The following is a 14,937-nucleotide window of genomic DNA, read 5'->3' as shown; positions in this document are numbered from 1 at the left end:
GGCGGACGCATAAGATGTCGAAAGACCTGCTCCAAGGACGCGTGAAGTGGCTATTTTCGTAAGTCAACGTTTTTCTTGGCCATTTTCGTAATTTTCTCTATAATTATTCTTACATTCTTTTTCAAACATCGGTTGATGTCATGGTCCTTTCCTTTACACTAAGAACATGTTCCTTTTTTGGTGCTTCAAGATGCCTTTTCTTCAAGGCTATAAGTTACGCTTTCATAATATCCCATATATTTCAAACTTTGCGGATGAACATGTAACATCTATCTTTTTTGAGAAACGGAAGTTAACATTTCTCCAATATATTTTATTTATATCCATTTGTCCTACCTTATATATGATTTCTTCTAAATTTTTGCTTATCGTCTCCTGGGTTAAATTGAATGTAATTTCAGTCAATTGTTTTGTGAATACATCAAAGAGCTTTCTAGTGTAACGTGAACTTTCTTTTGCCTCTATTAGATTAAATAAAGAAAGAACTGACTTCGAGTTCATGGTCTTAAAATCTTCGTCTTCAGCTCATCGAGCTTCAACAATTTTATCATACTGGATTACAAACTAATTCAACATGGTCTTTGAATTCACATATCCATCGAAAAAGGAATGAATGCTCTCGCTCCTCTTAACCAGCACTCAAATAAGATCCACTTATCAACTAAATGCATCTTACACAAGTATATATAAATATAGTATAATCACATTTTATTAAAGAAATTATTTTGCTAAAACGCAAACAAAAGTAACTAATATAAGTATTTCATTTGGCATATAATTACATTATTATTATAAGAAAAAAACTTGGTAAACCCTAACCTTATTCGTATTGATAGCCAGCAGGACTTAAAACTCCATCCTGTTTGTTGACAAGTGAAAAAAACATAATACTCAAATAAATGTCCAGACTAAAAAAAAATATATTTTTACTTTTATGTTTTAATAAGTAGGTTCAAAGTTTTCAAGGAATTCTAAACTCACATTTCCATGTTGTTTAGTGAGGAGACCTTAACATTAAGCGCAACCATGTATACATATGTGGAGGGTAGGCAAGCAGTGGTGATGGATTTATGGTTTGCATAGACAGAGCGACTGAAACGGCGGATCCGAAGAGGCTGCTTGATTTGTGTGTATAAGGCTTTAGGCAAATGTGGGTTAACGGGTTTAGATGGAGCAGCGTGTCTTGGCCGGAAATAATGAGCGGGAAAAGAAAAATAGGATGGGCTAAGGATGCGACATCTGTCCTACAAAAGTTTTTATTTTTTATAATAGACTAGCGGTAAGACCCATGTGCAAACACGGGTCGTTTCTTAGAAAACCATGCATAACATATATTGACAGAGAGTAAAAAAATAATTATTGCAGACTTACAAAATTGATATAAATTAATGATCAATAGGTTTATTCAACAGCAATTCCATTATGTTGAGAGCAAACTACTTTACAAAATTACTTTAATGATAGGGTGATTTGGGATTTTGTAAAAATGTTTGTTTTTGTACTACTTTACAAAATTACATAGAATTCAAGAAAACGAAACAACAAATTAAACAGATGTTGAGTTATTCAATGTTCTGTTGAATACTAAATGAGATGTTGACCAAAATTCAAACATATGTTGACCAAAAGTCAATCAGATGTTGACCAATAGTCAAACAGATGTTTGGTTTAACGCCACAGATCTGTTTATGGCCAAACATCTGTTTAAGTCCAAATATCTGATATAGAAGGCCAAACATCTGTTTAAGGCAAAACATCTGTTTAAGGTGAAACATCTGTTTATAACCAAACATCTGTTTAAGCTCAAACATCTGTTTAAGTCCAAACCTCTGATATAAAAGGCCAAACATCTGTAAAAGGCCAAACATCTGTTTAAGGCCAAACATCTGTTTATGTCTGAACAAATGTTTAACTTAATCAGAGCGACTGTCTTCTCACACTGTTTTCCTCTTCAAAACACTGTTGAACCTAACATGGGTTTCCATTAACTATTGACCAAAAGTCAAACAGAAGTTCAAACCACTGTTTGTTATTATATTTCTTTACAAAATTACATAAAATTCAAGAAAACGAAACAATGACTTGAAGAAATATAGTTTAACACATAATCTAATCGGGCAAAGCAATCTATTATCTGACAATTCCCTGGTTTTGACAACATGAAACACAACATCATCATGCCAAATACAGTCATATACATCCATCCATTATTCCGAATTCATAAACCCATAAATGCAGAAGAATGTCAAATTTGCAATTAATAAACCAAGTTTCTACTAATTGCAGTTACTATTAGCAAAAAGAAGCATGATATCATCTATATATAAAACATAAAGTGCTAATAACAGTGTTTTATCATGTTAGCTATACATAGCCGCAAAACATCAAGTTAATAATTTAAAAAAAACATACAATATCACCATCAAAAAATTCATAATTATAATATCTGATATCAGAACATACTTAAATGTCGTTGTTAAACTGAGGTAACTTGATTTAATACGATCTTCTGTTCCGAAGACACATATGTGAAGTGCAAGATATCACCAAACCTCAACTCATTCTCAGTCATAAACTTTCGCCAACCGTCCAACGCATAACGTGGCTTCAAATCTTTTAACTCCGACTTAACATCATTAACCTCCACAACTCCAACCATGTTTTGAACTTTCAAAGGATGAAGATCAACAGAAAGACCTGCTCGTCTGGCAACTTCAATAGGAAGACGCTACATGTATTGTGTGGAAAAAATAATAGTCAGACAAATAAACATAAATCATTAGTTTGTTATAAAAAATGGTATACCAGCCTATAGTCTCCTTTGCGATCAAAATAAAAGAACTCAGGGTCGAAAAGATGTCCAGAATGTTTTTTTTGCAGTCTTTATAATCTTATTTCTACAGATAAGCTTTTTCTGAATGTTGGCGGCTCTCTTCCCCTTGATGAAAAAGTAAACATATACATGTGAATTAAAGGAATGTTGAATATATGCACAAAAAAAACAGTTTATATAAGATATACTGATTAAGTGGCGAGTATAGATACCTTAACTTTGTGAGCAGATGAAGAACATCCAATATGATCACTTGTGTCGACAGGTAAGGCAGCATTTCCCTTAGTCATATTCTTGACTGTCTCCTTTCTCTCAGAAGTAACTTTACCTTTCTTCTTAACCTGTTGTCATAGAGTAACTTTAATAACCATAGTAATATAACAATCTTTAACATGGTAAACTTACATCTTGTGTTTTATTCAATCATAAAGACATGCGTCTCTTCGACGTGCATTCGGCATTCGTTCATAACTTCTTCTAAATAATACATTATTGGATAAATGTAACATCAGTAAACAACATTACTAATAGTTGTAAAAACATTAAATTCTTATATGTGTTAAATTAAAAATAAATAATTTTAATAATTTAGTAAGTACCTGAGTAACGGTTCTTCCTTCACCTACAGACACAACTTCTTCATCATCATAGATGTCCTGGTCAACATTAATGAAAGAATTTGTATAATGCTAAAATAATTAAAACCTTTACTGCTAATAATAAATACATACGTACATTGAATACATTCTCAACACAATCAGCCTTCGATATCTCAAGTACACTATCATCATCAGATTCAGGTTTCTTCGAAAAGCAAATCTCAGTCTCATCTCTATAAACTACTATGTCAAAAACAACATCATCAATTCTGCTAAACACAAGCAAATCATCCTCCAGTATTCCAACATCGTTACACATTTCCGGCCATCCTCTAGTAAATACAAAGTTCGTATCAACCTTAGAGACCTCAACATTCCAATAGGAACCCTTATAACAGATTTGAAATTTGCCACTTGGTGGGTTGTTTACGTAAAACTGTTTAATGAACAGTCTTCGATTACCTGCATAAAATTAAAAATAATGAATACTATACGTGAAGTATGTAACTTATGAGAATAAGCGTTAACAGATTTAAGATGCAAAAGGATTCAAGTTAAGATCAATAGCCATACCGTAAAACCAAATCTTGCATAACGATTAAACGTGAAATAAGATTCACCACACATGCCATCAACAAAACATGAAAGTTCAAGCCCAAAATCACTAACGGTCTGAAAACCAACAAAGTATCCCTCGGCAAATTGAGATCTTTAACAACACTGTCCTAACCGTCAGTTATTATTGGCGTTGAATTTTCTATTCTGACCATCACAACCCACTTTTTACCAGACTCATGATAGATTCGCAACCTATTTTTTTTGCCAACAATCTCCCCACTTTTGATTAGCAAAGGCTATAGGTACATCCTGTATATAATTTTTAAGTAGTGTAAGAAAATATAAACTATAACAACTGTTAAATATATATCTCAATAAAAATAAATTATGTATATAAAAACATGTCATACCAGTTTCAAAGATTTTGGGTTATCAAGAAACTTGACAAATGTAGTATACATGACAAAACCTGAATCAGTAAAGATGTTAAAACATTGAAATTAAAAAGTTGGCTTCGAAGATGAACATTAACTTTTTGTATTAACAGAGTATCTACTGAAATTAATCATAGAAACAGAGTATGAGTTAAAATTTTTTTGCAAATAATAACTATTTTAATATGTTCTCAACAAATGATTCAAACAGTAACTAAACCCTTCTTGAATGTATAGCAATAAACGTTTAAAATCGTATTTGTAGCAAGATAGGATTTGAATTTTTTTTTTTTGAATTAAAATCGGTTAAACAATGTAGAATATTACAATATGAATTTACATACCAGTTGTTGAAGAAAAAACAATAAAACCTCTAGTGATTCAAGTGTAGAAGGCGAAGAATAAGAAAGTTGAAACCCTAGAAAATGACTGGGAAGAAGAGATTTTTGAAAGAAGTCAGATGATAGATGTTTGATGTGTAATGATGCTAAAGAAATAATGACAGTTGTGTTTTCGTTTTCCCATATTTTCAGCAAATGAAAAATATTTACACATACACCCCTTACTGAATTTGTTATTTACATTTACAAACTTAATAAAAGATGTCTAAAAGAAGTCTAACAAAATGTGTTTGGAAACCTCTGTTGGTCGTTAGAAACAGTGTAAGTCAAATAGTCGTTAGATAAACAGAAGTTATGACAACAGATGATAACTTTCAGCAGTTGTTTTATTTTTAGCTAACACTTGTCCACGTCAGAACCTCTGTTGTCACAATGCATGACAGTCAACACTATAGTAAATGAACAGTCATTAGGAAAAACAGAAATTATGACAACAGTCGGTACCATTTTAGCAGTGGATGTGTTTTTAGACAAGCATAAGTTTCAAAAACAGTTGTTTTCAATCAATGTAACTCAACAGTGGTAAGAATAACATCTGCTATTAGCCCAACCACTGTTAGGAATGACTGAAATAATTAAAATGAAGATGCGACAACAAAGATTAATACTATTAAAATTTATGTCATTTAGTCAACAGTGGTAAATCAAACAGTCGTTAGCATACACAGTTGTTTCATCACCAGCAGATTCTTCAAAAAAACTACTATCAATGATCAAATTCTGAACATTTGTTTTATCTTTGCACTCATCTGTTCACCATCAAACCAATCCCTGATGTTATTAAACCTCTGTTGACTTACCAAACAGATGTTCAGACACAATTCAACGTCAACATAATCTGTTAACCGTCAAACGAACCGTTGAAACTATTAAACCTCTGTTGACTTACCAAACAGATATTCATACACAATTCAACATCAACATTATTTGTTCGCCATCAGACCAACCCTTCATATTATTAAACTTCTGTTGACTTACCAATAATTAAACTAAATCAAACTCAAAAACTAAATAAGTAAAACTAAAAGGAAACATAGATTCATAAGTTTAAAATTTATTCATTTATTCATGACATTAAAAGTTCAATAATTACATCACATACTGAACAACATTAAAGTTCAAATCTAACAATAACAGCAAGAATTAAGAAACTTTAGCTTCAACTCCATCTATTGCTGAACCTCCCGATGTATGTCCTTCAGCATCGCCATGAACTCCACGTCTCTATCACCGCACTCTATATTACTGACAACACAAAGCTCACGAACAGAAATTATTTTGATCATGTTTCCGTTTTCCATGCATATGATTTGGAAATTATTTTGATCATGTTTCCGTTTTCAATTCACCATCATCTATAGTTGCATTGATTTAGGAGTGATCATGTTTGACATTCGAGGAAATCAATCAGAAAAGTTGGCGGCGGTTATCACCGGTGTCTGTTAGCACCACCGAACCAACACCAAGATTAGAAGCATTGTTTCGAAAACCATAAATAACGATGCAATCTAATTTGTAAAACTAATGTCCATTTCTTGGTTGAACAATTCTCTCTAATATACCATCAATTGCTATCAAATTGATATCATAGCCAAAGTTTCATCGATCCATCTCTGTAAAAGTGCAACTCTACGGAAACACCGATCCCTGTTTTCCGACCAAGAAATCAAGATGGCAAAGTTAATTTCCAATAACGATTATCAATTTTGTCTTTCTGTGGTTGTACGCAATTACATAGTCGGAACAGTACGTTGTTGTAGATGGTTGCTTTGCGTGGTAGATACAGCGGTTCACTGTTGTGCGTCGGTTAGGTCCATCCAATTGGATTTTTGATCAAGTAAAAGGCTGCCTTATATAGGGTTGAAATACCGTTTGCACAAATCGTTGCGACTTTTGTAGAATGACGCACTGCTTCATGAAAGTCAACCATTAAACATGTGTAGAAGATAAACTCCACCGATTCCAAGTATTTTGTCGGTTGGTTCCCAAAGATTGCACCGCTTTGCAATATATCATATCATCCCGACTTATTTTAAATGAATTATTAATTAATAGTATATAATATAAAATGAAAGGGTGTGAGTAAATTGGACTAAAGGGTGTGACTTTTAGAAAAATGGGACATAACCCAAGTTACTAATTGTATAAGGGTATAATGTGCTTTAAGGTGGCAATATAGTATAGCTTATCGAAAGCAAAAACAATAAAAATAACTATCGGCACCGATACAAATGTTGTTCAATCAGTTTCGATTGGGTTTGGTACGATAGCGGCACAACATCCGTTTAAAAAATAATTTATCCTAATGTTGAAATAAAAGAAAACATGAATTGAAATGCAAATGAGCTGAACCAATATCAATTGAACAACACAGGTACCGTATCGATAAGTGTTTTTCTTTGTTTTGAATAGATGTAGTGTTTTCTCTCTCAATTACTATAGCGAGTACAGGTACCATAACAAACCATATTGATACCAACTTAATCCCTGCCGCGAAGCGCGGGGAATATCACTAGTTGTTATTATAGGAAAAAACTTGGTAAACCTCAACCTTATTTTATTGATAGCCAGCAGGACTTAAAACTCCATCCTGTTTGTTGACAAGTGAAAAAAACATAATACTCAAATAAATGTCCAGACTAAAAAAAATATATTTTTACTTTTATGTTTTAATCAGTAGGTTCAAAGTTTTCAAGGAATTCTAAACTCACATTTCCATGTTGTTTAGTGAGGAGATGATGCGGGCCCAAGCGTAGAAGAGCGGGCCATCCGGTACTTGGAGGCCCAAGATCGCGTCACAAAAGGGGCCTCACTGAAATGGCTCTAACTTGGGCTACGGAGGTCCGTCCGGGCCGAAAAAACGCTTATTTCTATTAGTTTTTTCCATTTTTATGTTTTTTCAAGTATTTTGGGCATTTTGTTTTTGGGCTTGTGTTTGGCCCGTTGTCTTTTTTAGGCCCGTTTCGAATTTCTGTCATTATTTATATGTCCCTTGAGTGAATGAAACAATCAGACTTGAATTTTGAGAAAAGTTATTTTTCACTTCAAATTCTGTGGCCTTTGGGTTGCAATTTGGGGGTTGGGAAAGAGACACACGGGTATTCGTAGAATCAACGTGTTGATCTTCGTTTATCGTATCACTCACTACATCAGGAGACCTTGACATCTAAGCGCAACCATGTATACATATGTGGAGGGTAGGCAGGCAGTGGCGATGGATTTAGGGTTTGCATAGATAGAGCGACTGAAACGGCGGATCCGAAGAGGCTGTTTGATTTGTGTGTATAAGGCTATAGGCAAATGTGGCTTAACGGGTTTAGATGGAGCAGCGTGTCTTGACCCGAAATAATGAGCGGGAAAAGAAAAATAGAAGGATGCGACATTTGTCCCACAAAAGTTTTTATTTATTATAATAGATAGAGATAGATTATGCGTTGAATATTTATAGAAACTAGGATTTTGCCCGCCACGCGTTGCGGCGGCGCGCGACGGGTGGAAACATATAGTAAGACAAAACATGATTCGTAAAACCCAGTGCGTAAAAGACAATTACAAAAAAAAGTGTAAATCACAAAGGTAGACACAAAGTGTACAAAACAATGTCAAAGACATTTTGGAAAACACAATGCATTGTCATTTGCAAAAGTAGGAGTTGTAGTCTAGGGGTTACAATTGCAAATTTTTTAAAGTTTGGCGGGTGTAAAAATGGAGTAATAGTGCAAGGGGTAGGGTGGTGACGGAAATGTGTAAAAGATGAGGGGGTGTTGGTGGAAATGTAAAAGAAACGGGTTGGTGGCGTAACTGTGTAAGAGCTAAGGGGTGATGGTGGAAAACCAAAGTAGAGGGTTGGTGCTAGCAAAGTTTGAAAGATGAGGTTGTGGTTTTGGAAATCCAAAAGTAGAAGGCTTAGGGACTAAATTTGTCATTTTATGAAACTTTGAATATACCAAAGTCAAGGGGCTACAATTGCAACATCGTGAACGTATGGGGGCTGGGAAACCTGCGCGCGTTGTGGCGCAAGTACATTGCAAACATCGAATAGATTAGTCGAAGCGTTATTTAATGCGTTAAACATATGAAAACACACATTTTGATGTATCCAATTTAATTCAATAGCATTGTAGCAGGATAAAAATGTAAAGTATATCGTATTTATATGTGACCAGACTCATACATAGGAAACGTACAAAAAGCATAAAATGTGTATTAAGGGAAAACTAACACGTGTAATCAAAAGTGATATTCATATCAACGGAAAAAATTATACCCTTAGTGTGTTGCGGTAGGTTCGAAACGTAGAATTGGAAAACGTACATAAAACAATCAAAAACCAAATATATTTGACCTGACTTGTTCCCCAAAAAAGTTTACATCGAAACGTATACCAACTCGAATTTATACCGACACATAAATTTTAATATTCATAATGCAATCCGCGGGCAATGCGTCGTAGGCATGTTGCAAATAGATTAGTCCAAGCGCTATGTCATGCGCAACCCATATGAAAGCGCATGTCTTAACGTATTTAGTTCAACTCAATGTATGGTTGAATCCAAACCTTAGTTTTTTTAAAAAAGAAATTAGCGAACGAAAATAATTAAAGAAAGCAATAAACTAAAAATTGTATAGATATACGGTACAACGATAAAGTTGAAACATTATAAACTTTTGAGATTAAACCTCAATGGTCTAATATTGCAATATAATTGAAGTTTAACTTGGGAAGGAAATGGACTCAAAACACAATTTAACAAAACTAAAAGCAAAGGGCCAAAATGTATTTTACTTAAAGTATGGGTGAAAAACTGAAGTTGAACTTGAAAAGGGAAAAGACTCAAAATGCAATTTAACAAAACTAAAAGCAAGGGGTCAAAATGTATTTTACTCAAAGTATGGGTGAAAAGAGAAAATGTCAAAATGGACTCAAAACGCAATTTAAAAAAAAAAACTAAAAGCAAGGAGCCTAAATGTATTTTACTCAAAGTATTGTGTGAAAAAGGAAAATGGCATATGCATGAAGTTTAACTTGAAAAGGAAAAAGACTCAAAACGCAATTTAATAAAACTAAAAGCAAGGGGTCAAAATGTATTTTACTCAAAGTATGGGTGAAAAGAGAAAATGTCAAAATGGACTCAAAACACAATTTAAAAAAAACTAAAAGCAAGGGGCCTAAATGTATTTTACTCAAAGTATTGTATGAAAAAGGAAAATGACATATGCATTTATTTGAGTGAAAAAGGGAAATGGCCATGTGCATGTCGGTGGCATATGCCACCGACTTTGTACTTTAAGTCTTTAGGGTAATTACTTTGTTCGAATAAATTTCTTTTAAATTTATTCCTTATTTTATTCGTCGTATAAGAGAACCAATGAACTGTTATTCCTATTGAAGATTTGGGTCAACGTATGTCAGCGGTGGAGTACCGGTCAATCCTTAAGTACCTTTTGATGATCCCCATGTTCCCGAATGATGAAACTTGCCCAGTCTGCCGTAAAGCATGCCCGGATAAATACGGGGAGCATGCGTTACACTGTAGAGAGTTGCCGGGGTATAAGTATCGCAATGACTTTGTTCGAGACGCGTTAATGGATATTCTCAGGCGTGCAGGGATCTCGGCAAAGAAAGAGGCACCGGTTAATTTCCTTACAGATCCGTCGGATGGGAGATCCACCCTACGCCTGGCTGCCGTGCTAGTTTTTGGTTGGGAGGGCGGGAAACATGCTTTTGTCGATCTCACAGGTGTATCCCCCCTAGCCGGGTTCCGGGAAAATGGGTTTGTGGCGGGGCAAACGGTATTGAAAGCAGAGTCAAAGAAGGTGGAAAATCACGCGAAAGCTTGTGAGGATACAACATGCCTTTGTCCCCCTGGCGTTTGACACGTTCGGCTCCTTGGCGCCAAAGGCAGAGGCAGTTCGGTTCTTGTCTAGAGTTCAGCGTGTGGTCCACAACAACTTTTCGACCCTTCAGGGGCGAGGCTTTGTTTTTAGTAGATTAGGGTTTCATATTCAGAATGGGATGACGGCGCAGTTTGTTGCTCGTCTACCTGCTATCCTTATGTAAATTGCCCAAATTATTGGAATGAAATATATTTTGATTCAAGTTGATAAAACAATTTCTTTAATGGTTCCAAAACCTCTAATCACCAAAATACATCAAAAGATATAAGATGAACTAAACTGACTGTACATAAACATTCTTTAATGGTTCCAAAACCTCTAATCACCAAGATACATTAAAAGTTATAAGATGACCAAAACTGACTGTACACAAATATATGTTGTTACCCTGCAAAACTTATCTTAATTAAGTAACAAACTTTCCAAAACTTAACTGGTGATTACCTCAACAAGTTAAAAATAATTATATCTTTTATAAACGACAGTTTAAATTGGCTAATTAATGAACTAGTTCAATGCCAAACTACAAAATATAGAATCATCACTAAAAGATAAATTAATTAGGTTTCATATAAAAATTCATCAAATAAAAACTTATCAAATTTAATTCAAACCATTTACACACATGATACTTCTAGCCTCTAGGCTAGAAGCCCTTTGGTAGTCTTTTATTTAATAGTTTAATTTACACACATGATACCTCTAGGCTACAAGCCCTTTGGTAGTCTTTTATTTAATAGCTCCAACAGGGAGACAACATAAAATACAAATGGTTGAAATCAGAACCCTTCTTCTTTCTTTTTTATTTAGTTTACAACATTACTACCAAAACCTGCCCTCCGGGGTGTTTGTAGTCAACACAACGACAATCCAATTGTCTTCGGAACCAATCCCGACTCCGGTATACTTGGTGTCATTTAAGTAATTTGAATACCGGGACATAGTGTAGTTGGAAAGTACTAGGGTGGAGTCAAGATTTGGAACACAAGCAGGAAGAATAACACCATCTCTGGTAGTGTTGACATTCAAATGACATTTCTGTAAAAGGTTTGGATAATTGAAAATTTCTGGTTCAGTTCCAGGTACGGTGTTGGAGCCAGTTGTGTTTGTGCATGGTTGGTATTTAAATTGGTCTGCGATTTCATCAGCTAGGCATTCAGCTCGCTCATTTTCAATTAGAGCTGTTAAGTTTAGGGTTGCTCTGTAGCTATTGATTCCAGCGAGAAGGATGTCTTCTTCATCTAAATGATCTGTAAAAATTACGAAAACAAAGGTTAATTAAATGGTAATAATTGTTGGATGTAATCAAGGTGGAAAGATTTGACGGCCAAGCGCATGTAGAAATAGGCTAGGTTAAGTTGGGTTTAACTATTTTTGTACTTCCCAAATTATATTTTTTTTTTTTGAACGGCCAACAAACTCAATCCCGAGTACTCTCGGGGCACCCACTGGACAAACGGAGTACTCCGAGAGTAACCCGAGTCCACCACCAATTCCGGGGAAAACCCGGTAACCCACCCGCCTGTAGGCACGACGGTGAAATTACCGGTAAAACCCGTTTGGCTCAAGGATCCAACCCAGGTTTCCCTGGGTCTCCTATCATTGCCCACCAATGCCTCACTCTGCACCAAGTGGGAGTCGAACCTGCATCTCTCAAGAGAAATGCAAGCCCTCCACCACTTGATCTAGAGATCATTGGCACTTCCCAAATTATATTAACAATTATTCATACATTAATTAGACTTTACATGTTTAACATGTTTGAGAAGTTCTTTTAGTAATTTTTTTATTTGAACCATTCTTTTTCAACTAAATTAAATAACGACCTTTTAGACATGACAAAATCCAAATTCAATCATTAATATGTTATATTGCCACCTCTATAGACCTATAATGTAGAAAGTGGGCAGATATATGAAGTATGATTTGGCATCTGCTTTCCGAGTCTGAATTGGCATACGGAAATCCAGACTCGAGCGGAGGATTCAAGTGGGGGACCCTTTACACAAACATGTGTAATCTTTTAAATGAGTGTTTGAAAGTGGACATAACATCATTTCATTTTATTCGTTTTCTTTCTTGCTAAACTTTTTTTTTTGTTTTATCCAATTGACCTGATGGAGAAAACACATAACCTAAATTGCCTCATTTATTGAAATCGATAGAAAGGTTTATGAATCGAAATTGCCACATCCTAATTCTTTATCAATTATTTTAGGTAAAGTAAGAAGATGTACATAGTTCTAAAGATGAATACAAAGAAACTATAAGGGTGTTTGAAGTTAAGATCAAAAAGCAAGATAGTGAAGTTACCATCGTCATCGTTATCGTCATCGCACTTGACTGTTTGGTTGATGCAGAAGATTGAAAGGAGCAGAAGCGTGAGAATCACGTATTTCTGAACGTACGCCATGAATATTTTTGCTTGGTGGTGAAGGAATCGAAGATGAAAGATGAACAATATATATAGAGTTTAATGGATTGACATCGTGTTAGCAGGACAACATATTCAAAGCTGTTGAATGTTGATGAGGTTTAATGGATTGACAATGAATTAAATGTTCAAAGTGGAATTTTAAAACAATAGTAATAATCAAACTAATTTAAGTTTAGTATTGCTGTTGTTATTGGAAATCAAAGAGAAGTTGAGTATTAATATTTTTATATGTCATTTTACAGAGAGATAGCGTGATTGAACTTGGCAACGAAAATAGAAGTTAAAAGCGTGGTTGGTCATATTACCAACATGTATTAATACTAACCATAAGATAATACTTTGGATTATTAAATATAATTTGTTTTTATATAAAAAACATTTTTAACATTTGTTTTTTTATTAAAAGTTAAATCAGAAAGAAGAACATATAATATAATTTAAAACCATTTAAATAGGCTAATAAATGAATTAGTTGAATATCAAAATAGAAAATATTAGCCACTTACTAAGATAAATAACAAAGAACTTTTAGTTTATTGGTACCAATATGTATTTGTTACCATGTACGGTAAAGTTTCAACTCTCGTACTTAATATAATGGAGTATTTAAAAGTTGGTTAGTTTGTTATTAAAAAAACCCTTACTAACATAAATTTCTTATGTTTGATATGAAAATTAAAATTACTAAATTTGATTACTTTTCAAATAAGTAAACTTAACATTCATAAGGATAGTCTAAAAGTTTATTCATGTCATGACTTCTAGAAACGAAAAAAGAAACCGGTGGGAAGATCTTTGTTGAAAAAGATGACGATAGACCAAGTCATTTTTTATTTAAATTGGCTCCATGAAAATTTTTTTACGTTAAAGCATGGATACAAATAATTGAATATTCCCACGTTAGGTAGGGGCGTTGGTAATATTCAATAATTTACATTAAAAAGGATAAAACCTTAACTTCAAATCATATGTTGCGGCTTTACAATTTTAATGATGTGTACATAAGTGCTTAGATGACTTATACATTATCACACGACGTTTCGTTTTACATCGAATCATAGATTAAAATAAACACGGTACAACAATTTTTTTCGAAATTTTATAAAGGTTATAAAGGGAAATTGGATGTTAATAATCTCACATTTCCTTAGTTGGCCAATAATAATCACAACTGAGAATATCCTTGTCACCGGTCCCAACTTTGTAACTATAATGGTCCTTGGTTAAAAAAAAAAACTTAATCCAGTTAGTTTTTGCTGACATCATCGTCCACGTCAGCAAAAAAATGATTTTTTTATGCCCACGTCATAAAAAACAAAAAAATAATATATTTTTTATGCTTGCGTCAGCAAAAACTATATACTGCAACAAAACAAAAACTAATTGGGTTAAGTTTCTTTAACAGTGTCCATTTAAAAAAATAATAAGTAGAAAGTTGTGACCGATGGCAAGGATATTTTCAATAAGGATTAGTATTGATCAACTGAGAAAATGTGTGATTATTCAAATCTAATCTTCCTTTTATAAAAGATCAAATATAAAAGACTGAATTACAATTTATGTCTTTTAAGTAGGAGCCAAATTGTAGGCGTCGTCCTTTAACTAACAAAGTTACGTTGCACGTCCTTTATGTTATTGTTTCTCATCAGGCGGTGTCCTTTTACGCTAACCTAGTTAAATTTTTTTGTTAAGTCTTAACACGTGCCACTCACACGAGGGTATAATGTTCATATTTACTTAATATCTAGAGTAATTTTATGTCCTTTAAATTTCAACC

At 33.9% G+C, this 14,937-nt stretch overlaps 1 non-coding gene across 1 annotated transcript; it reads right to left on the bottom strand.

The window, feature by feature from the left end:
• Nucleotides 1–11,325: 11,325 nt before the first annotated feature.
• LOC110935962 lies at nt 11,326–13,193 on the bottom strand. The gene is made up of 2 exons (XR_004891672.1): nt 13,037–13,193; nt 11,326–11,973 (listed from the first exon to the last, which is right to left on the bottom strand). It is a non-coding gene; the product is annotated as an uncharacterized GPI-anchored protein At3g06035 (transcript).
• Nucleotides 13,194–14,937: the final 1,744 nt, after the last annotated feature.

This window comes from Helianthus annuus, chromosome 4 (assembly GCF_002127325.2).
Source record: "Helianthus annuus cultivar XRQ/B chromosome 4, HanXRQr2.0-SUNRISE, whole genome shotgun sequence".
Classification (NCBI taxonomy): Eukaryota; Viridiplantae; Streptophyta; class Magnoliopsida; order Asterales; family Asteraceae; genus Helianthus; species Helianthus annuus.
The sequence above is the reverse complement of the archived record's forward strand: the minus strand, read 5'-3'. Positions and strand labels throughout refer to the sequence as shown.